At 45.7% G+C, this 24,588-nt stretch overlaps 1 protein-coding gene and 1 pseudogene across 2 annotated transcripts in view; one reads left to right on the top strand and one right to left on the bottom strand.

The window, feature by feature from the left end:
• Window positions 1-24,588, bottom strand: part of NUDT3 (nudix hydrolase 3) — a 443,844-nt gene that overhangs the window by 209,013 nt on the left and 210,243 nt on the right. The gene's annotated exons all lie outside the window — the stretch shown is intronic.
• Window positions 19,488-21,155, top strand: LOC147712521 (U3 small nucleolar RNA-associated protein 18 homolog; annotated as a pseudogene).

Consider the following 24,588-nt stretch of genomic DNA (forward strand, 5'->3'; position numbering starts at 1 on the left):
AGAGAGCAGTGGGCCTGGGGTCCTAAATAGCATGGCCCCAGGTCAACTAAGTCGAAAAACCAGCAAAACACCAGGCAAAAAGTTGGGGGCAACCATAGTCAGATATCCACCTTCCTACAGAGGCTATTAAATGAAAATCCCAGAGTGCTATCAAAACAGCTAGGGCCGAGTACAAGAACAGTATTGCTTCTGCCAAGGTTGCCTGGGGAATAGATAAATGGGACAGGTTAAAAACAGCCCTGGAATCCAAGGATCCAAGATCATTCTTGAACATTGTCGCGACCGGTAGCAGCGAGGGTCAGACTCCCTTGGACGTGAACATAGCGGCAGAGAGTTGGGTTACCCATTATCAAGCCTTGAACTCTTCAACACAAGACAATGGCGCCAAGGTAGTAACATCTCCCGACATACTGCCTACCACAGATATAGACTCCCCACAAATCTCCCTGGCTGAAGTAGAAACTGTAATTTAAAAAATTCCCACAGGAAAAGCCACAGGTATGGATAATGTCCCCGGTGAGATATACAGAAAAGAGCCTAAAATTTGGGCCCCTTACCAGTTACTGATTTTTAATGCCATCCTAAAAGGGATGAACTTGCCTGAATCGTGGCTGGGGTCTCAGGTAATCCCAGTATTTAAGAAGGGCTGTCCTTTTCAACCGTCTAATTATAGACCTATCAGTCTAATAGACATATCTCAAAAGGCCTTTGCAAGGATTATTCTTGACAGAGTCCAGACCTGGCTGCATGAAAACAAAATAATTTCCCATCTACAGGCTGGGTTTGGAACCAAAACTTCGACTATGGACCAGATATTTAAGCTACAACTCCTTTATTGGAAAGCAGTAGTATCGGGGGGGGGAGGCTTTATCTGGTCTTTGTTGACCTGCGGAGTGCCTTTGACTTGGTTCCCGGGGAGACCTTGTGGAGAGTGTTGTGGGAGTTGGGGATACCCCCTTATCTCCTAGAGATTATCATTCGGCATGGACCTAAGAGTAAGACCAATCACCCAGGTTGTAGGATTTAGGCCACTTCTTTTTGGCGGAGGATATGGGCTCCCCGGAACTCGCTGTATATAGAACTGAGCTAGAGGAGATCCTTAGTATTTAGGGGAACAGGAAGTTTCCATGGCTTATGTATGTTAAAAACTGTTTGACTGCACTAGGATTTTGTGATTTGTGGGAAAATCCCAGACTTGCCTGTGCAAGCATTACTAGGAAGGTCTTGATAAGAAGATATTGATAAGAAGATATTGGGATGTTCAAATGTACCAATTGTATCTCAGTCCTAGGGCTGGCTCCAGGCTGTCTATATTCCTAGATGTGAAATATACATACATACTGGAGACTGTACTTGAGGTTATTTACCCAACCCTGGCTAGGAAACTTTATTTGCAGTTTCGACATGGTCGTCTCCCGCTCAATGCATACACTAATCAGTGGGTACCAGGGTGGGACGTGGGCTGCCCTGCTTGTCCAGCCAAAGAGGAGTCTGACCTTTATGTGCTCTTTTTCTGCCGAGGATATGGCAAAATACGGCAAAGCTTAAAACCTGTGCAAGAACTTGGGCACTGTAAGGAAGTCTACAAACTTTTAAAAACTAATACGGACTTGCACATTGTATTTGCAGTTTCCAGGTTTTTCTGTCGTTTATGTGGTGGGCCAGGACAAAAATTTTAAAATTGTAATGATTTTTAAATTATTTATTATTGTCATTTCTGTAAATAATGGAATTTGTTTGGTTTTTAACGGTTTTAAATCTTTGGTAATGTTTTATTTCTTTCTGCTTCTTTTATGGCTCACCCCGAAATAAAGAATTTTCGGACTGACATATCACTAAAGTTGATATCTCCATAAAGAATTATGTGCAATCCCACACCATCTTCCTTCTGTAACTTCATGCTCCTTTACAGACCTCCACCTAGAAAGGCAACATTCCCCGACACAGTTTCAAACCTGATAACCCTACACTCCAACCTATGCTTTCTGGGTGACCTAAACATTTGGTTTGACAAACCCATTATGCCCCGTCCGAAAACAATCCTTGGACTAGAAGCACTGAACATGCATCAGATCACCCACAAACATCGCTGGACACATCCTAGATGACATTTTTGCCAATACCAAACTAGTTACCTTTCAAACTATAACTTCGGTCACATGGTCAGAACACCCTTTCCTTGCTTTCCAACACAAAACACTAAGCGACTCCTCTAAAATCACCTTACATGCATCCACTTGTCGACTGTGGAACAAACTCAATTTGGAGCACTTAGAAACGCAACATCCAATACAGATCTAGAAACAAATACTGTTCAACAACCATACTAGTGGCTTTCTTGATATCTGGATACCACTCAAAACCACATAGCATAACAAAAGAAAACAAGCACCTTGGAGAAATACAGAGATAAAAGACATAAAACAGCAAATTAGAAAGCTGCAACGTGCCTGGCTAAAAACAAATGCCAAACAAGACAAACTTCGCTGACAGAAAATTAACAGATTAAACACGTCTGCTATAAAAAATTAAAAAAATACTATTCAGACAGAATTCAAAATGCTAAATGTGCAAATAAAGAATTCTATAAAATACTCAATGAATTTTGTAAACCAAATTGCCTAAAAGGAACTCATCCCATAACTCAAGATTTCACAGACAAACTGACAAATCATTACAAGGGCAAAGCAGACATGCTGGACTCATACTTAAAACAGACAGAGCAACAAAACTAACCCTTTCAAAAAACAATCCAAGAATACTCTAACCGGGTCTCTATGTTCCTTCCTACACATTTCACACAAATTTATGGACCTGGTCAAAGCAAGCAGGCCTGCCGGCAGCCCTTCTGACCCGTGTCAACCGCAAACTTTCAAGGCAATTAATTCTTCTAACAACCTCTGCTGCCACTCCGTAAGAATCATCATCAACTCCTTAACTACCGAAACATTTCCAGAAGAACTCAAAAAGTCCTACATACGCCCTTTACTGAAGAAATCAAACGTTGACCCGCTGAACCCTGACAAACAGGCCCATTACAAATTGACCTTTCCTGGGAAAACTGATAGAAAGAGCGGCGTTCGCCCATATGTCACAATTCATTGAAGAGAATGCCATACTTTGACTTCCAAACAGGATTCAGTCCGGAAGAGGCACAGAATCTACCCTCCTTGCTATCTGGGTTGACCTGAAGAACACAGTTAACCGCAATGGGGTTGCTGCGTTACTCCTCTTGGACCTCTCGGCTGCCATTGACACAGTTGACCAGGACACTTTGATAAAAAGACTCTTCAAAGGCGGCATAGAGGGAACTGCTCTAGACTGGATCGTGTCCTACCTTCGAAACAGAACTAATGTCATCCATACCCCACCTTTCTCGTCCAAACCATACTCCACAAAAGCCGGGGTCCCTGAAGGCTCGATCATCTCGCCCATGCTTTTCAACATCAACTTGAAATCATTACCAGTATGGATCAATCAATTTCACCTCATGTGCTATACCTATGCAGATAACACAAATACTCCTTTAACTTGAATGCCCCAAAGACAATTGGAAACTCGCGGATTCTCAGATGTTTCGGAGCCGTGGATCAATGGATGACTTGGAGCCATCTCAAATTGAATGCTTCCAAAACTGAAATACTCCTGTGTGGCGATTGGAAGCATTATGACCTGCTTGCCACCTGGCCTGATGAACTGGGATCACTGGCTAAAGTATCGAAGGTAGAAGAAATCTCGGAATGACCATGGACTCCAAGCTATCGATGAATGCCCAAGTTGACAAACTAGCAAAATCAAGCTTTGTTACTATAAAAACTCTGCAACGAATCTGCCCCCATTTGGGATTTCCACACAAGGTCCAAGCTACTATCTCCCATGTTCTGTCCAAACTGGATTACACCAATAGCCTCTACCACGGATCAGCTTTAACGACCATGTAAAGACTAAAACTGATTCAATACTTACCTGCCAGACTACTCTTGCTTATCAAACATGAGACCACATCACCCTCCCTTTGGGAGCCCTGCATTGGTTACCGGTTGCCAAAAGATCCACGTTTAAGCTCCTTTGTATCACCCACAAAGAGACACATGAATGGAACCACTCTTCATCAGGAATAACATCACCAAACACATTCTATAAAAGGAACATCCGCTCTAGAGTGGCACCCTCCCCTCAAAATCCCAAGATACAAGACAAACAAAAAAAACATGGGTGGCACATCCTTCTCTGTTCAAGCAGCCAAACTATGGAACTCTTTAGCCCCAACAAAAGATAGACTGACAACCACCTTATCTTCAGAAAGCTACTCAAGAATTTGCGCTTCCCCACATAAGCACCACACGCAAACAGAAATCTACAGCATATCCCTCTGTATATAAGTATTTAATTGCACTATAGATATGTACCTATATATGTGTATTGCTTTGTACAAACATGTAGAATAATTATCTTTAAAAAAAATGTTTTAAGAATACTTTAAAACAAAAGTTATCTTATGCATCTTTAATCTACATATACTTACTTCCATTATCCATCTATACACCCTCCATGTACTTTGATTTATATATTTATTACGTTTGTCCTAAAAAAGCATATTCAATACACTTCCCTACTTCTCATCCTATACCTCTATTAAGATCCTTAATCTACATATACTTCCTTTATGCAGCTTTATACTTTCCATGTACTTATGAATCTATATATTTAACACTTTCTTCTAATTCAGCATACCCAATGCAATAACCCTATTTCTCACCCTATGCCTCTCTCAATATATCTTCTACCTCACCTCTTTCATCTCACAGCTCTTTCTACTACTCTTTCCAATGCACTGCCCTGTTTCTCATTCTATAGCTCTATCAACATATCCGCTGCATCCACTCATTCATCCCAACCACCATACCACTACTATGACCCCCAAAATAACTCTTTCTAGACTCTCTCCTACTCTACCCCTCCTTGCATCATATGACCTCTTTCACTACACCGATCCCTCAAAACAAGTCTTTCTAAACTCTTCCCTCTGACTCTTCCACTCCACAACCCTTTTTACTCATCCCACGCCTCCTCCTACTAGTATGAACAACAAAAAAAAGAAGACTAAATCCTTCACTCGTCTATTCCTCCACTATCCCTTTCAATCAAATAACATACTAACATGTCCACTTCTCAAATTTCATATTCCACTACACTAATCCTTTATGGTTTCCAGAGTAGAGTGCTACTCGCCGAAAAAGCACTTCAACACCTCATCAGGGGTAGCAAGCACTTTATAAATGCAAACCTTTTTCCCTTTTCTATCCCTCCACTACCATTCTCTATCCAAATAACTGAATAACATATCCACCAGTGAAATTACTTTTATATTTCACTATACTAATTAAACACTAATCCTTTATGGGTTATGGAGTAGTGTGCTACTCAGCAAAAAAAAGCTTCAACAACCCCCATCAGGGGTAAAAAGCGCTATATAAAAGCAAATGTTTTTCCCCTCTTCTCTCCCTCCGCTATCCTTCGGATTCCAAATAATTGACTAACCTATCCACCACTCAAATTACTTTCATATTTTAGTACACTAATTCAACACTAATCCTTTATGGGTGCCGGAGTAGCGTGCTACTCGCCAAAAAAGCACTTTGACTCCTCGTCAGGGGTAGTAAGCGCTACATAAATGCAATTACACTGAACTCACAAGGAGCTCCTTCCTGTTCGAGGCTGATGTTACTAGGCACATTGCTTTAGGTAAGCACTTCCTTGGCCTACAGTCTAAAGCAGAGATGCACAACTTAAAGCATGCGGATCAGGTTATTATCAGAAATGGCGATTATGTTTTTTGATTGGTGGCGACAATATCCTGTCAATGTATGAATTTTCTTGCCATTTCTTTTTGCCATCAGACAGCAGACAACCCCCATTTGCCAACAATTTCTCAAAATGTGTTGCATGAAGCCACAGATGAGTAGTTTTAACTCAATTTATCCTTTACAATGGAGCACTTCCCTCAAGATTGTTTCTCCTCCGTCTATATTTAACAAACGCATTGAAGTTTGACAAGAATGCCGGCACCTTTAGTATCAGAAAAAAAACTTAGCACTACAAAAAAAAAACGTGAAGCCCCATCTCTCGAGTAACATTTTACTTCCAGGCGACTCCTAGGCATCTAATAGGTTGACTAAAGTCAAGTACATTCTTGATTTTTTTTTACATTGCTTTGCTATCCTTTTGTCGCAGCACATTATGCTCCTGCCATCTTCACGTGGCTCTTCTCTCAAGCATAATGTAAAATTCACTAAAATAGATGTCACCTTAGAGAGCCACTGACTTCTACTAAGCCGAAGAGTGGCTGGTTATTTGTCCCACCCTTTGGCTCCATTAAATAAATGATTTAGGTACTATTTTATGGGCGAGCAAATTTACGTTCAAATGCCAGAGAACCAATACATGCATCAGCTCACTAATTGACAGGTAGGTTGGTTGGGTAGGTTAGCAATGCTTTTAACAATGCAGTTGCAAGGGGTGGCTAAGCTTCTGGGATTGATTGAATGAGGTATCTGTCCGGGTGGAATTGTATTGTTATTTTTTTGTGTGGAATGTATTGGAAGGATATTGGTGGGTACCCTGGGCCATATCTGGCGATATGTCAGATGTTTAAGGAAGATACTGTGAAGTGACGCAATGGCTAGGTCTAGTGTAATAAAAGAAGATGAAGCGGTAGGTTCAGGTAAGGAAGTTTATTCTCTTCAATGATGACTCCACCCGTCATGGACGTCTGGTCTCCGTGAAGCCGGTGGTTACAATGGCAAACGGAAAGACTCAGCCGTCCATGCGCGAGGGAAGCAATTCAAAACACAACAGGGTATACACGGGCCGTGGCACGTGTATACATATTTTCAAAAGTAAACACACTAGACTCAGGCTTTGGCTCGTGATATGGACAGGAGTCGAACCCACGAGCCAAACCCACGTGAAAGCGGCAACGCGAGCGAAGCCCGCCATTACACCACCTTCCCCCTTACAACAGTCAATAAAATGGAAAGAGAAAACATATGAAATTAAAATGGATCTAACCACAAGTAACACAAATGCCTAAAATTTAATGAACTCGTTATATCTCTCAGGAGCCCTGATGTGTCTGCCGAAAGAAGAAACTTTTGTGTGAGTAGGGACATCCTGGCTAACAACAACGTTTGGGGGATCCAGAGAAACCTCCCCTGAGGGTTGCCCCGCAGACTGAGGGGCTTGTGAAAAGGAAAGGTTAGGAACACCGGAAACAGAAGGGGCATCCATCCAAAAACTCCAATCCAAATTACCGGAGTTACCATTATGCTTCCTTCCTTTGATAATCTCTGCTTGGTGATCAGAGACTTTCACTAGTTGGCGTTTGTTCCACCAACCCTTTTTTCCCAGAAAGGCTGCTCCCTTACTCACTTTAACTATCTGAATGGGTGCAAAAAATTTTGAGCGTCCTTTAACTACCCTACCTGGATTCTTGATTAAAACCCAGTCACCAACCAGCAGGTCCACCAATTTACCATCTGAGGTACCATCAAACTGTAACTTCATTTGGTACTGTTTTTCTAGAACAGATTTCTTGACAGAATCCAAATCGATAGTTTTACCAGCAGAGTCTTGATGCAACCAGGAAGGGAATAGAACAGAACGATTCTCTCTACCTCTCAGTAATGAAAACGGGGAGACCCCAGTCACGCAATGAGGAGAGGTATTATAGTGCCATACTTTTTGTTTTACGAATTCGACCACATTGTAACCACAAGAAATCGCCGTCTGAACACCCTCTTTGATCACTTTATTCCCCCTCTCGACAAGACCATTCGAAGCTGGAGAATAAAGAGAGACTTTGAGTTGTTTGATGTCTAATTGTTTCAAGAATTTGGACATTTTATCCGAAACAAAATGAGTCCCGTTATCTGTGACGATAAACTTGGGAGATCCCTCCAAATCAAACACCCTCTTGAGAAAGGTTATTGTGGAATCTGAATCAGGAGTTTTAACAAAATCAAAGTACATCCACTTTGAAAAATAGTCCACCAAAAGAATAATGTACTTATTCTCCTGTTGGAGAATGGAATATGGCCCCGAAAAATCTACCCCAACTTTCTCCCAGGGAGAGTTAGGGAAATCCGTGGGGTGCAGGGGAACTTTCAGTGTGCGCCAATGTTTATCGGATAATAAACACTCCGGGCACGAGTCAATCAAATTTTTAACTTGGACATCAATTGAGGGCCACCAATAGTGTTGCTTAATGCGCATAGAGGTTTTAGTTGTCCCCAGATGCCCTTGGTGAGCCTTATTAATAATAGACTCTCTCAGTTTAAAAGGAGGGACAAATTTCTCACCTCTTCGTACTACGCCGTGCTCAACAGACAGTTCCTCAGAAATTTGGGCAAAACTACGTAGATCGCCATTCAAACTTCTCGGTTCAGGCCAACACCGTGTGGTAAATTCTATCACTTTTAACAACACATTGTCTAAAGCAGTGGCTTCCTTCCAATCACCCTCAGAAATCACATCACTAATTTCATCCACTGCATCCACAATGGTAACACATTCGACGTCCTCTACAAGAAAATCCTCCTCATCGTCCTTCTCCATAGCCATTCTAGACAGGCAATCAGCCCGAAAATTCTTGCCACCAACAATATGCTTAACAGAAAAATTGAACTCTTGTAATTTTGAGACTAATCTCATCAGTCGAGCTGACATGGACGCTGAACTGGATTTATCAAAGATGTAAATTAGTGGCTTGTGATCAGTGACCAACTCAAATCTCCTACCCCAAATGTACATTTTAAACTTGTGGACCGCCCAAGCACAAGCCAGAGCTTCCCTTTCGATAGTACTGTACCTCTGTTCGAACTCTTTGAGTGCTCTAGATGCAAACGCCACAGTTTGTTCCTGACCATTCACCTTCTGTGTAAGAACTGCCCCTAGACCAGAAATACTCGCATCCACAGTGATAACTGAGATGGCATCTTCTCTGAAGGCATGTATGGCTTTAGCAGAAACAATCATCTTCTTGATCTCACAAAAAACCTTGTCTAACTCCTGTGTCCAAACGAAACTAGACCCTTTCCTCAAAAGCTTCCTTAAAGGTTCCACTATTTGGGAATACGACTGGACAAACCTTGCATAATACTCTGCAAGTCCTAGGAAGGATCGTAAGGCATCCTTATCAGGAGGAGGTTTTGCGTCTTCAATGGCTCTAATGACTGAAAACTTGGGAGTGATACCTTGGTCAGAGACTGTATGCCCCAGATAATCAATCTTGTTAACTGCAAACTTGCATTTGTCTGCGCGAACAGTCATGTTCCTAGACATTAAAATTGAAAGCACGTTTCTGAGAATAACGTCATGCTCGTTTAATGATTTGGCAAAAATCAAAATGTCATCAAGGTACGCCTGCACACCCGCTAAACCTTGAAACAACACATCCATCAGCTTCTGGAAAACGCTTCCAGCAGACGCTAACCCAAAAGGGAGGCGAAGGAATTTGAAAGCTCCGAAAGGAGTAATAAAAGAGGTAAGCTCTTGGGATTCCTTCGCTAAAGACACCTGATGGTACGCTGACCTCAGATCGATCAAAGAAAACCATTTAGCGTCGCCTATGTTAGCCAGAAGCTCGTGGATTCTTGGTAGCGGGTGACAGTCAACGATAATGTTCTTATTTAATGAGCGTAAATCCGCACATAATCTAATTTCCCCTGTCTTTTTGCGTGCGACTACAATTGGTGCGACCCATTGTGAAGAATTGATGGGGGAAATGATACCTTGTTTACACAAATCATCCAACATTATTTTTAATTCAGATCTGACGCTCAGTGGGACAGCTCTAACTTTATGAGCAATTGGTTGTGCCCCGGGTATCAGTCTAATCTTATGCTCAAATCCTTTGACACTCCCTACCATTTCCATGAACACTGGTTTAAATTCTGACAAAATTTCTTGAACCTTTGTGTTATGATCATCAATTACAGCAACAGGTAAATCAGTTTTAAAGGTAGGTAACTTCCCAACTTTGAAAGGGTTCTCATCACCTGGAACTAAATAGAGACCCATCCTGGCTAAGTCTTTCCAGCCCACGATGTCTTTGCCTTTTTCTGCTACATAAATTTTAGTGACGGTCTCCCTCCCCAAGCATTGGACTAATCCTTCAAAATACCCTAGCATGTTAATATTCTTCTCCCCAAATGCTAGTGGATTAACATCAGATTCAATCAGTTCGACTCTTTTGTCCCATTTTTCGTAAAAAGTTGAATCTCTAAGGATAGTGTATGGGGAGCCTGAATCCGCCATGACTTGAAGATGCACATTATCAATAATAGCTGCACATAGTGGGCCCTTAATAGAATCAATGTCACCATTAGCATCAAGAGTTACGATAATGTTCTTAAAAGATTCAGTACATGCATCAAAGTCTACCATATTAACATTCGGAGGTTTCTTCGCGAATCTGCAAACCCCCTGAAAATGTCCAATTTTTTTACAAATAGAACACCGTTTCTTGAGAGCAGGGCAATTTGGGGCGTTCCCAATGTGATCCTTTGAACCGCACCTATAACAAAAATAAGTTTTTTTCCTTTGGATAAATTTATTGGATTGAACTCTGCCTTTATTAGCAATGGCACACAGAGTTTCTCCTTCATCAGAGTCATAACAGTCTATAGCATTAACACCCTGCTTAGGTTGATCCATAACAACTTTGCTGGTTAATGTAGAACGTTCAATGCTAAGTGCAAGGTCTATGACTTCACTTAAAGATGGATTCTTGCACCCCAGAATTCTCTGTTTAATCTTCCTTGATGCGCAATTAAATACGAACTGGTCTCTAATAAATTTATCAGGAGAAGGTTCGAAATTGCAAGTGATTGCTAAAACTCTGAGTGCAGCGATGTACTCTTCCACCTTCTCGTCCTCTTTTTGTTTCCTGGCATAGAAGTTGTGTCTCTCTAACATAATGTTAGGTTCATCACAAAATTGTTTTTTTAACCTTGCAATGGCTTCAATGTAAACGTTCCAAAGGTTATCCCCACTTTCATCATGTGAAATGGGTGGTGCTATAGGAACAATACTTTTAAAGATTCGTTGACCAGCTTGCCCTAAACAACCAAAAAGGATAGCGAACTTTCTTTTGTCAGAATATTCAGCAGCGTCAATAGCCACTAAATGGTTCTCAAATAACCCAAACCACTCAGACCAAATTATGTCTGGAGTGCCAGGTTTGTCTAAGAAAGGTGGAGGTTGAGTAATCTGGTGCCACTGGTTGTTAGCCATGTTGAATGCCAATGTAGAAGTAAAAGGTTAATAACTTGTTGAAATCATAGACATCTAAACATTACCAAAGTTTTAAAATGAGGATATGCAATTTAAACAAAGGAGAAGATTAAAGCTTTAAATACGACTGTACTGTTGTAAATATGCTAATTCTGAAATGAAAAGCGTGCGTATCGCTGTGATACGCGGTGCACAACCCTGTGATTAAATGTTGAAAGCGTGCGTGTCGCTGAAGTAACACACAATGGTTAAATGTCAATATAACAACGTGCGTATCGTTGGAGATGACACGCGATGGATAAGTGTTAAAGCGAAATTAAATAAATAAATCTCAAGAGCGTTGTAAGTCGAAAGCGTGCGTGTCGCTGTAGTGACACGCAATGTTTTCAATCACAACGTGCGTATCGCTGAAGATGCGCTCCTTAAAGAAACACATTCAACCAACACAGTACCTTGTCGTGTCTTCAGTCTTCACCAATACCTCAGTAAAGTTGTTGAATAAAGGAACATCCAATGAGGTTGATCGAGTAGAAGGTGATTGTAACCGCCCAATAGGAGTCGCTGAAAGACGAAATTTAGAAAGGCAACTCCGTTGATTGGAAAAGCGGTAGTTTCATCCGACCAATGACATCACTCGAAATTGACGAGGTGCTGAATCCGGAAAAAGATCAGCGTGGGTGGGGTGGAGTCTCCCGATCGTCGCCAAAATATGTAATAAAAGAAGATGAAGCGGTAGGTTCAGGTAAGGAAGTTTATTCTCTTCAATGATGACTCCACCCGTCATGGACGTCTGGTCTCCGTGAAGCCGGTGGTTACAATGGCAAACGGAAAGACTCAGCCGTCCATGCGCGAGGGAAGCAATTCAAAACACAACAGGGTATACACGGGCCGTGGCACGTGTATACATATTTTCAAAAGTAAACACACTAGACTCAGGCTTTGGCTCGTGATGTGGACAGGAGTCGAACCCACGAGCCAAACCCACGTGAAAGCGGCAACGCGAGCGAAGCCCGCCATTACATCTAGATAGTCGGAATAATGGAAAGGGGCGACCATTCGGTCCCCCCGAACGTATGGCGGAGTACCACGATCCCCCCGGGAAGCCATCTTGGGCGGGAGGCGAGTCTCGGCTGGTATGCCCGAAGCGGCGTAGCCGGGGCGCGCCTTTTTCCCGCCCTGGAATGGGCTGGCCTAGACACTGACGCGGCCGGCCACGCCCTTGGGGGAGGCAGGGGCGGGTTTACGCCCGCCCTGAAGACGGATAAAAGGAGCAACAAGCCAAGGAAGCATCCTCTTGTTCCTGTGCTCTGAAGCTGCACCACCTCGCTGCACGTGAGCTCGAGACGGAACGAAGAGCCATTTTTGAGCGTTGTAATCTTTCTTGTTTGTTTTGCAGATACTCTGTTGGAGAATGCCCAAGAAAGCGGGAAAGCGAATGACTACCGACCAGATGCTGCGTGTTCTTATGAAAGAGGTGACCGACCTAAAGAGGCGAATGGCGGATAAAGACGAGGAAGGGGGACCGAAACGTCCTTTGGCAGGAGCAGCTCCGGGAGGAAAAGGCAAGAGGCCCAGAAGGGGAGCAGCTGGGGGAGATATCCCGGTTCCCTGTACCCCACTCGAAGAACCAACTCCTGTGCCGGAAGAGGGGAATCCGATTCCCGTGGTGGTCACCCCCGTGTCCGGGGAGGATATGCCGCCCGAGCTGGCAGCACAATTAGCAGCGTGGTTGGGTAAAGATAGCAAGGGCGCCACGGCTGACGACGCGCAGGTGTTGATGAAGCAACTGCGTGAAACAAGGGAAGCGGCGAAGGCACCATCGCCGGCTGCAGCAGTAGAGAAGCCACCTGGGACAGGTCCAGTCACAGATACAGCTTCCGGTTCAGGTAAGCGGCCATTGCCGATTGCGAGGGATGAGTCTGCACCCTCACGAAGGGAAAAGTTGGGTCAGCATGTCCCTCTGGCAATTAAGGAGAAGATATGGGCAGAGGAGTATATAAACATCTTCTCGTTGCTTACCGATCATTATGAGATGGAGCATGTTAAGAGCCAGAAGGAGCTCATGCATCCGAGTGTTTGGCGCGCAAAGATGGCCGCCTTTAAGGTGAATGAAAACATTGGCACTTGGGGCAGAGCGTGGGGGATTTTTACATCCATCATGGGTGAACGTAGGCCCGAATTGCTGTCCGAATTGCCGATTTATCAGACACGGATCATGGGGTATTCTGTATCACACGAGGGCAATCAATGGTTCTGTTACGATAATATTTTCAGAAAAGCGAAAGAACATGATAAAAACTTAACTTGGGATTGTTATGATTCTGTGTCTTGGTCCAAAATGGAAGATACTGGTATGTTGAAGTTGCCATTGGTAGGGAGTAGCGTGGGTGAATCCTCCCGCCAATATGCTGGGACGCCCTTTCGATCAGGTACGAGTAACGACAACCACTCGAGGCCGAGCGGCAACACAGGAAAAAGGGGGATTTGTAGGAACTTTAACAGGGGTAAATGTACGAGGCCCCAGGGGTCATGCAAGTTTAGGCACGAATGTGGTGGGTGTGGGCAATCATCCCATCCTGAGTCCATGTGCAGAGCCAAAACGGGTGATAACGGGGGTAGAGGAGGCGCCAAACAGGTCTGATATAGTCCGAGGGGCGCCTTTACCTACTCCGATTGATACCATGGCAATGATTCCCTGGCTCAGCGAATACCCGGATCACGCTTCCGCTGGGGTGTTGCGGAACGGGTTTTCATATGGTTTCCGCATCCCAGTGGGGGAGTTTCAGGGTATAGCGAAATGTAAAAACCAAATATCGGTTTTGCAACATACGACCGTGGTACAGGAAAAGATCGGGAAAGAGGTTACTCGAGGCCGAGTCGCCGGTCCATTTAATGTGCCACCAGTAGCTAACTTTGTTTGTTCCCCTTTAGGGGTGGTCCCCAAGAAGGACCCGGGTGAGTTTCGGCTGATACATAATTTATCAGCTCCACGTGGTCTTTCCGTAAACGATGCGATAGACCAGGAAGTGTGTTCGGTGCGGTACGCATCCTTCGATGAGGCCGTAGCCATATTGAATCGCCTGGGGCCCGGTGCGCTGATGGCAAAATCTGATATCGGGTCAGCGTTCCGGTTGCTCCCGGTACATCCAGACGATCAGCGTCTCCTTGGTTTCATGTTTCAGGGTCACTATTACATGGATAGGTGTATGCCAATGGGGTGCTCTATATCTTGTGCCTATTTTGAAAAGTTCAGTTGTTTCCTGCAATGGGTCTTCACAAAGAAGACGGGGTTTCAACATGTTATGCATTATCTCGATGACTTTTTGTTTCTGGGGGCAGCCGGGGATCCGGAATGTGGACAGGCTTTGACTGAATTTTGTGTCTTGATGAATCAGTTTGGCGTGCCATTGGCACCAGGTAAGACTGTGGGTCCCTCGACTTGCCTCGAGTTTCTGGGGATCGAGCTCGACTCTGAAGAAGGTTGTTTTCGTTTACCAGGAGACAAAGTGTTAAGATTCAGGGCATGCCTGCAAACGTGTATAAGTGAGTCTAAGGTTAAGCTACATCAATTACAACAATTGGTGGGACAGTTGAATTTTGCCCTAAAAGTAATACCGATGGCCCGCCCCTTTTCCCGCTCGATCGCTCAAGCCATGGTCGGCCTGAAGGAGGGTCATCATCGCACAAGGCTCTCGGCAGAGGTTCGCCAGGACATGCGCATTTGGTTGGCATTTCTGGCGGATTTCAATGGTCGAATTGTCTGGAACAAACCAGCGGTGTCCTCTGAGGAGCTGGGGCTGTGGACAGATTCGGCAGGGAGCATTGGTTTTGGTGCCATATTCGGCACTCAGTGGTCGGCACAAAAATGGCCGTCATGGTGGCATGATAGTGGACTGACAAGTAACATTGCTTTTCTGGAACTTTTCCCCATTCTGGTGGCCCTGAGAACTTGGCCCGAGGGGTTCAGAGATCACTCTGTGGTATTCTGGTCTGATAACATGACCGTGGTTGAGTGTATCAATAGCCAGGCAGCACGATGCAAATGGATTCTGAGATTGCTCAAGGAAATTGTATTACTGTGTATGCAATTGAATGTGCTATTTAAGGCAAGACATGTGCCGGGGGTGATGAACCAGGCGGCTGATGCGCTTTCTCGTTTTCGTATGCAGGCCTTCTGGGGTTTTCTGCCCACAGCGGACCCGGTGGCGGCACCCTTTCCCGAAGCTCTCTGGTCTCTCGGTGCCCCGAACTTCGTAACCTCGTGGGAGAGAGTTTAGCACCCAGGACGAGGAAGTCATATGAAGGGGCGTTCCGTTCCTATTGGGCCTTTTTGGGGGCTGCTAGAGGGGAGCTTTGGGGCCAGGAGGAGTTGGTAGTGAAATTCCTGCTGTCTTTACATCAGGCAGGCAAATCAGTGGCTACGGCCCAGAGGCATCGGGCCGCCATTTCCTTTGTGGCTAGGGCTCATGGGATCCAGGACCCGACAGAGTCTTTCGTTGTGCAAAAAGCGCTACGTGGGTGGCAACGCCTTGAGGGTCGCAGAGTAGATGAAAGGCGCCCGATAGGTTTGGATAGGTTGGCCCTGTTGTTATCCATACTCCCTGCAACGTGTTCATCCCAGTATGAAACAGTGTTATTCCGAGCCGCTTTTACGCTGGCATTCCATGGGGCTATGCGGGTAAGCGAACTAGTGGCAAGGAACAAGCAGGACGTGATGGGGGGATTGTGCCGAGAGCACGTTCAGGTCAGAGGGGGGACAATGACTGTCTCGTTTGTCAGGTCCAAGACCGATCAGGGTGCGATGGGTGATTGCATAATCATCCAAAGGATTCCCGGGTCCTCCATGTGCCCGGTGAGTTGTGTAGAGGAATATTTAGCACAAAGGGTGGCATCATGGGGGGGGACCTTGTTGAGACACGCTGACGCCACCCCACTGACGAGGTTTCAGTTTCAGCGGGTGCTTGCGATGTCGATTACCGCTGCGGGCTTGAACCCGGGCGAGTTTGGGACCCATTCCTTTCGGATAGGGGCTGCTACAGAGGCTACAGCCAGGGGTCTGAATGTCAAACAAGTTAAACGTGTGGGGCGTTGGTCCTCCAATTGTTATAAAAGGTATGTGCGGTTGACCATGTTGTGAAGCTGTAATGTTGTACTCACGCTTCTTGTTTTTGTTTGGTTTCAGTTACGCAAGCCTACGAGGCGGGGCGGACTATGCAGTCGACCCAACACCGGGCCAGCGGTCAGACTTCACCGGCTGTGAAAAAGGAGGTGTGGGTCGTGGGCCACTCATACGTGAGGCGTGCCGCGGACGTATTCAAAGCAGGTGACATGATTCACGTGGCTGGGGAATACGGGTACAGTGTGTCCTTCTACGGAAGGGGCGGACTCTGTATTGACCAGTTTCAGTCATTTTTCGAGGGTTTGCTAGGGCGGACGAGGTCACCGCCGTCTATAGTCATAGTACATCTTGGGGGCAATGACTTGGTCACCACTGGTAGACGACTTCTTCTTGAGGCGATGCTTTCCACTGTAAGTTGGTTAGCGAGGAGAGTTCCAGGGTGCACAATTGCATGGTCCCATATGATCCCACGAAAAGTATGGCGGGGGGCTATTTCTGTTTCTGCTCTGTATCATTCAGTAAGGAAAATTAATAACAAAGTGAGTAGATTGTTCCGTTCCAATACACTGCATTCTATTTCGCATGATTGTATTACTGGTGACAGTATGTATTTGGGGGATGGTGTTCATTTGTCCCGGGTGGGGAACGAGTTACTCATAGGAGACTTGATAGCTTGGCTAAAGACTTTAAGACATGACCTTTAGGTAGGAGTGTTGTGGGGGGTCCGGATAGCCGGTCAACTATCCGGCCTGTGGCGGTAAGGTCATGATCGGTGAGCACTAATTGGAAGATCCCTATGAGTGGGCGTCACCCATTACGGATGGGAGCGCTCGGGGGAGGTGGCCATTGGCCCCTCAACGGGGAGGCGGTCCCTTCTAAGGATGGGCCGCCGAAAGGAAAGGAAAGGCGGTCAAGGCCCCTTCCTGGGTAGGAGGGGCTACAGCCCCCTCCTGGAGAATTTCCCGGGGCCAGGACATCTGCGACGGCAGATGTGGTAAGTTGTGTGGGGTTTGGGGGGGGGGGGTCTACGCTACCTTCTAGATACCTCACACGAGTCCTCGGACGACCTTTAAGTGGCGTCGAGTTTATTGGGGCCCCCGTCAAGTCAAGGGAAATTGGTAGTTGCACTTGAGGTACACCTCTGTGCGGTCGCCCCTCACAAGTGAGGGGGATATTTCTGGTTTAGGGATCTTGACACCGGTTACGACCTTGCCGTTGGCCCTTAAACGTTAGGATGTACAATTTCAAAATTTCAAGTTAAATGTTTTGTAGGATGTTAGTTCGGCTAGGAGAACCTTTGTATTAGAGAATATGTTAAGGTTAGCCAAACATCGCAATGTCGTAATAAAATTGTACATAATATGAAACTGTTATTTTAATGTTTTAATTTTGTTTCATATTTTAATAAATACGGCCGGGAGGGTCACTCCCTCCCGTCTTCCAAAAGTTCAGAACTGTTTCCGGTTTCCCATCCTTGGGGATTGTGTTGAGAGGGGGTGGCGGGTATCTAAGCCATAGAGCTGTGTACCGTGAAGGGAGGGGGGGGGGGGGGGGGGGGGGGTTGAATCCGGTTACTGGATTTGCTTTTATATAAATGGATTTTTCACACACAAAAAAACAAAAACAATGCAGTCGATACAAACCAATCACAGGGCAAAAGTAACTTTACAGTTGTGCCATTGTATTTATCCTACAATCCCCAAAAAAGTTTAAAACATCAGATCCTGCTTTTTTCAGAATGTTTCTAGAATACAATGGCTAAGCAAAAAAATGTACACTCGGAAAGCAAACATAAAAGCTGCATACACAAATATGCACAGACCCATCGCGAACATGACTGTCCATAAAATGTACAAACGTGTTTTCTACTTTACACTCAGATTGTTAAAATCAGTGTTCTAGAACACTTCTATAAACGTACTTTTAAAAGTTCTCGTTTGAACAAAGCTGACCAGCACTACCGCATTTTTGCGAGGCAACACTTAACAGGGTCAGTGCACACAAGTTACTTCAAAATAGAAATTAAGTAAACACCCCTGGGTTAACTTCGCTTCATTTCCTTTGCGAATCCCGAACACAATCTCGACTATACGACGTGGTGCAATGGAGTAACAACTTCAGGCATTTCGAGTGCAAATGAAATTTCGTCGAGCCACTTTTAAATCCGCTCCAAGCGTTGCTGAAATAGGTTTCCGAATCATGAATAAAATGCAGCAAAGACAACTTGAGAAAAGAAGAAAAGACAGGACCCAGATACAACGTTATACATACAAGTATTGGTATGATAAGGATTTTAAAATGTTGAGACTGAAAGTGGAGTTGGATGTTAGCGAATTCTGGTAACAGAGCACCCCACCAGACTTTCTGCAGTTGCCTGCTTCCTAATGCCTGGGTGCACACTGAAACATAAAGGAGAGTATACAACGGCATACATTTCTGCATTTTGGGCAGGAAAATAATGTATTGCAACACATTTGTCTTTTTAGTTACAATTATACTAAATTACAATCGGCAAACGTAGCTATTAAACTTGCCAATTGCAGTGCAGAATTCAACATTGTAGTCTTCTGCTCGAAAACCGTTCGTACAGAGATTTGCGCCTGTAAACTTGGGACTATGTATTTATGTATGGTGACCCGTGTGATGTGAACATTTCCTACTCAAAACGATCAGCGCTTCGTATTCCAGACTAAAGACAGCTATGGCTTTGTGGGTGTAGATGAATCATGCTTTTTCGGTCTCGGCTAGCGTAGGTGCCTTGCTGGCGAGATTTAATGACTGAGTAGCAAGGTAGAGCCCCGCCCCTCTTCTCCATTGGCTGGCCTCCTAAACGATGGCCAGCCATTGTAGAAGAGGTCCCAGTGACGTTCATCTTTGGATCTAAGCCCCGTCATCTTCGGATTGGGGGCATGTTTTTTACTTTCTTTCTACATTCTCAAAAACACGTCCCCCAGTCTGAAAAGGACTGGGCTTATTTTTTTTCTCCAGCCTATTGGCTGGGTAGAGCCTTGCGTTCGCCATCATCGCATAATTAATGTCATCAGACGGCGCATCATTACTTCAAGTCGCACGCATGTGTGTCAGTCTGAAAATGGGAGACACCGGAGGCGTTAAGAAGCGTAAAAGTTGCCCGGCTGAGTCCGAGGAACTGGCAGATGGTCCTCAGAAACTTCGCCGGGGGAAAAATCAGACGGGATCCCAGCCCCATCGGTGCCACCGAGCGCTGCTTGGAGCAGGCTGTGTTTGGAGACCCGGAGGAGTTACTCGAAGCCCTTCGCAGGGACCGGCCGGCAGAGGTGTTGGTTCCTGGGAGGGAGGATGAGGGCCCGGGGAGCGACGAGTCTTGCGCAGAGGATGCTGCCCGCGTCGGAAACTCAACAAGCAACCTCCATGGCAGGAAGAGAACGAGGCTGACTCTGCTCCAGTGGATCTCCGGCACCGCTTCCGCCGGGAGCTGGCACGGAGCTCTGTGGAGCAGACACTGCCACGGGGGCAGCTCCAAAACTGCCTATGCACCGCTTTCAGCAGAGCCATGGGTGGGACCCGGCCTGGGCCGAGTGCGGTCCAGCCGAGGACCACGAGGAGGACAGCTTGGAACAGGGCACTGGAAAACTACTCTGGGCTTCCCAAACCCTGCCTACCTGCACATCAAGAGGTGTCTGCCCGCTATCCATGCGCGACCCTCTGAGGCGCGGCTCAGCAGCGTGCACTTCCACCCACCGGGGGCCGTGCTGCTGGCGGCCGGCCTGGACCGCAGTATTAGGCTCTTCCAGGTGGATGGCGGCACCGGCCTCCTGATCCAGAGCTTGCACTTGAAGGGATTTACCGTGCACCAGGCGCGGTTCACCCCCGACGGGCGCAAGTCCTGACCAGCAGCGAGCGCAGCCGCAGCCTGTACTTGTACGCAGGGCTTTACGTAGGATAAAAAAACTGGGGGGGTCTCTCAAAGGGGCGTGGCCACTAATTAGGGGCGTGGCTTTTAAACACTTGTGCTAAAAATCTGTGTTTAGAATAGTGTGCCGCCCAACTTGTGTTTTGCTGTTTCTGTCATTGCATCCAGATATGTGATACAAGTAACATCATACCTACAACAAGTAAGGACTATTGGCTTTGTCAATGGTTATTAGTTGCATAAGATTAATAAGCTGCAACTATATCTTGTTACATATAATATTGAAAAAGCTTCCAATTAAAGCCCTGGTGACCCTACCACAATGTTGCTGCTCTTGCGTTTCAGAAAGAGAAGGGAAATTCAGAGAGAAAATGACTCTCTCTAAAGGATTTCCCTTCCCCCACAAAACTCACCTGGCATGACGTCATGCCATAACTTCTCCATTTGTGAGAAGTGAGCAGTGTTGGCAGGGCACATCCATTTGCTTGTTGTCTCGAAACGGGTCTCTATCTGGCTGCTTTGCGCACTTTTTTCCGGACTGCAGTGACAGTAAACTGCTGTCTCTGCAGTCTGGAAAAAAACGGACCGCCTGTGCCGGGGCTCAAAACAGAGCCCGATATAGACCCGTTTCGAGGCCTCCTCTAAAAAACTCCCGGTGCTCAGACCCCTTGAGACCCGGCCCACTTAAAGCCCTGCTTGTACGACATGATGGGTGGCGGGCAGAGCTCCGACCAGCCCCGCGGCCTGTCTGAGTGCTGGTTGCGGGCCTTCGAGATCTCCCCGGACAGAACCCTGCTGTTGCTGCACAGGGTCTCTGGCTACCGGGGGGGGAGGAGTGTGGGTGTCTAAGCGCTACCATTTGGACTCTCGCTGTGTGCTGTTCGGGGCTCCTGCTTCACACGTGTGTGTGTGTGTGTGTGTGTGTGCGCGCGAGTGGCTCTGCGTGTGCGAGTGGCTCTGCGTGTGCGAGTGGCTCTGCTGTGCGAGTGGCTCTGCGTGTGCAAATGCAATAGGTCTGGCATTTGCGAGAGATTAAGCTATTGGCATAGTAAATGACAATGCCATTTATTTATCAGTTTTCAAATCCAACACATATATAAAAATGTTGTGATTTACAATGCCAATAGCTCTAACTTTTGCAAAGGCAAGACCGTTGCATTGTAAATGCTTGTTATAAAGGCTATTTGAATTTCGCAGTTTTTCTTTGAAATTTAAAAGAAGGCAAGCTGAAAGTAAGTAATTTATGACAGATGGTCATTCGCTGTCTGTGCTACGTACAAGTTTCACTGTGGTATTCTGGAATGTCATTCCCACACTTAAAAAAACATTGCACACTAGTTAAGAAAGGATACATAAGAAAGAGTTCAAGGTCACCTCAGTTCTCACCATCAGATTTCAGCCAATGCGTTACGTTTAAACGTTCCTATTGGCAGAATATAGTCTATTTGCCATCTGAATGGATTTTAAGGGACAAAAAAACAAGCACTAGCAAAGCCAACAGGTCTCACCTATGCCGAACTAGCGAATCAGCCAATAACGGTTTGCTTTACCTTTAGGGTGAAGGGAAAAAAAGTAAAGAAAAGAGGAATCCCAAAATACCCACCAATGCATGACAGCGCAGGCGTACACATGGGCAGCCAATAATAAAGCTAAACAAGCATTGGAAATGCAATAGTTGTTGGACTTCGATAGAGCCTTTGGCATTGTAAATGGCAATGTATTTTACCAATGTGTTATGGAGTGTATGTATGCGGTGTGTAGTGAAATTATGTGGAATGGATTGTAATAGTTGTGGTGTAGCATGAAGCATAAGTAGAGTTAGGAGGAGAAGAGCAGTGTGAAGCACAAGGAAGGAGAGTGAGGAGAAGATTAGGCACAAGGAAGGAGTTAGAAGAGAAGCATGAGGCACAAGGGAGGGAGTAAGGAGAAGAAAAGCATGAGTCACGAGGACAGAGTGAGGAGAAGAGCAGCGTGAGGGAGAAGAAAGGAGAGTGAGTAGAGCAGTGTGAGGCACAAGTAAGGAGAGCAAGAAGAGCGGCGTGAGGCACGAGAACGGAGAGTCGGGTGGAGAAGAGCAGCAGAGGCATAAGGATGGAGAGTGAGGAGGAGAAGAGCAGCCTGTGGCATAAGGACTGAGAGCAAACAGAAGAGCAGCGTTCGGCACAAGGACGGAGAGTAAGGAAGATAAGAGCAGCATGAGGCATAAGGATGGAGAGTGAGGAGGAGAAGAACAGCATGAGGCAAAAGGACGGAGAGTGAGGAGATGAACAGCCTGAGGCACAATGATGGAGTGAAGCGGAGAAGAGCAGCGTTAGGCACAAGGACGGAGAGTAAGGAAAAGAAGAGCAGCAGACGCACAAGGACAGAGAGTTAGGAAGAGAAGAGCAGCATGAGGCACAAGGAAGGAGAGTTGGAAACCTGCAGGACTGGCAAGAAGCAGTTGCTGCCGGGTCTGGGATTTTTTTCAGCTTTATAGAAATGCTCTTCCTAAAGTCAGCCCTACCACCCCTCCTCGCCTCTATCTGACAAGGCATTCTTGCCAGACTCGGATTTCACGTTTCTGACCATGACAAGTATATGCACATGCAACCTGCACTTGTCACAGAGTGTTTATTGATGTGGGGCCACCCCGCCGGGGGTCTTTTTTTTCACGGTAAAGCAAACAGTGCTGCTGAGTGAGCGCAGCTCAGGATATCATTCTAAGAAGCAGCTTGTGCAGAGTGTAATACCCTGCAGTTTTCAAACCAAGGTAACCAGGGTAGAGTCCAGGTTTTCTGGTTTCACACACTAACCACCACTGGATGGAAGTCTCTTCCTTGCTCCTTTTTTATGTGAACGGTCACTGCTTTTTTTGCATTTTTTGAGCCTCGGTGGCAACCAGAAACCACATTAAAACAGCTTCAGCTGGACAGAGCGTCGGCCGCAAGACTGGCGCTGAGGGAGAAATGAACGCCTGAAATGTGGGGGGAAAAAGGTTACTGAACAGCACAACGAACGTGAGATGGGTGTCACGCTGAGGGAGAAATGAACATCTAAAATGTGGGAGAAAAAAAGTTACTGAACAGTGCGGCGACCGTGAGATGGGTGCCAGAAATAATCATTTGAAATGTGAAACAATTAAGTAAATAGTTCTGCGGCACTGCCTATGAAAGCCACAGTGTAAGGACACAAGAGGGGCTGTCCTTATGGGAGGTAACAGAAGAGAGGGCAGAACTAATGAGGGGCTACTAAGCCTTTTGACAAATCAAAAGCCATTATTTACAAAGGACAGGAAGGAGTAGTTTCTGTCCTGTAACTCCAGTTCTGTAGTAGGGGTATCTCTGTTATAGTCATAATCTAGTGAATAGTCCCGCCCATGTGCGTGGACCCCGGCAATCAAAAATAATCTCTTAAGTTGTCAAAATAATGCAGAAACTGCAAAGACACTTAAGAGAGAATTTAAAGACAAATAATGCAGCCTATATCCACAGGCTACACTGTCCAGTACTTCAACTAGAAATTCCACCAAAAAAACCCCACACATAAAACAGCCTGCAGTTTCTACCATAGAGAAACTTGCCTCCCCCAGTCAAAGACTCTGGAATGATAGAGAGGAAGGTAGGGACAGACAAGCCCCATAGGCTGCCATTATGTGGCTTAAATAGGATACTGTGCCTTTAAGAGAACTTTCCAGAACTTCTCCCAGTATCCTAGAATGCATAGCAGGTCCCTCTACTTTCAGTTCTTTTTGAAGGCGAAGCACGCCAGACCTGTCGCGTTCTTGTATGATGAAAAAATCTCCACCGGGGAGGAGGGCGGGCGCTTATGACTATAACAGAGATACCCCTACTACAGAACTGGAGTTACAGGACAGAAACTACTCCTTCTGTAGTAGGGGATCTCTGTGTATAGTCATAATCTAGTGAATAGAATGGCAAGCCCATCCCCACACCAAAGCGGCGGTGGAGAATAATACATAACGCCACTACTATGCGAACAAATTCCGCAGCGAAGCCTGCCCAACCTGAGCGTCTGCCCTGGCGTCAGTGTCCAGGCAGTAATGCTTAGCAAAGGTATGAACCGACTTCCAAGTGGCTGCCTTGCATATTTCAGCAATCGGCACGTTACGGAGCAGAGCCGTTGTGGCAGCTTTGCCCCTGGTGGAATGAGCCTTAGGCTTACCTCCTAAGGTCTTATTAGCTTTCTGATAACACAATTGTATGCAGGACACAATCCACCTAGAGATGGACTGCTTAGAGGTCGCAAGACCCGTCCTGACCGATCCATAATTGACAAACAACTG

Source organism: Lissotriton vulgaris, chromosome 5 (genome assembly GCF_964263255.1).
Source record: "Lissotriton vulgaris chromosome 5, aLisVul1.2, whole genome shotgun sequence".
Classification (NCBI taxonomy): Eukaryota; Metazoa; Chordata; class Amphibia; order Caudata; family Salamandridae; genus Lissotriton; species Lissotriton vulgaris.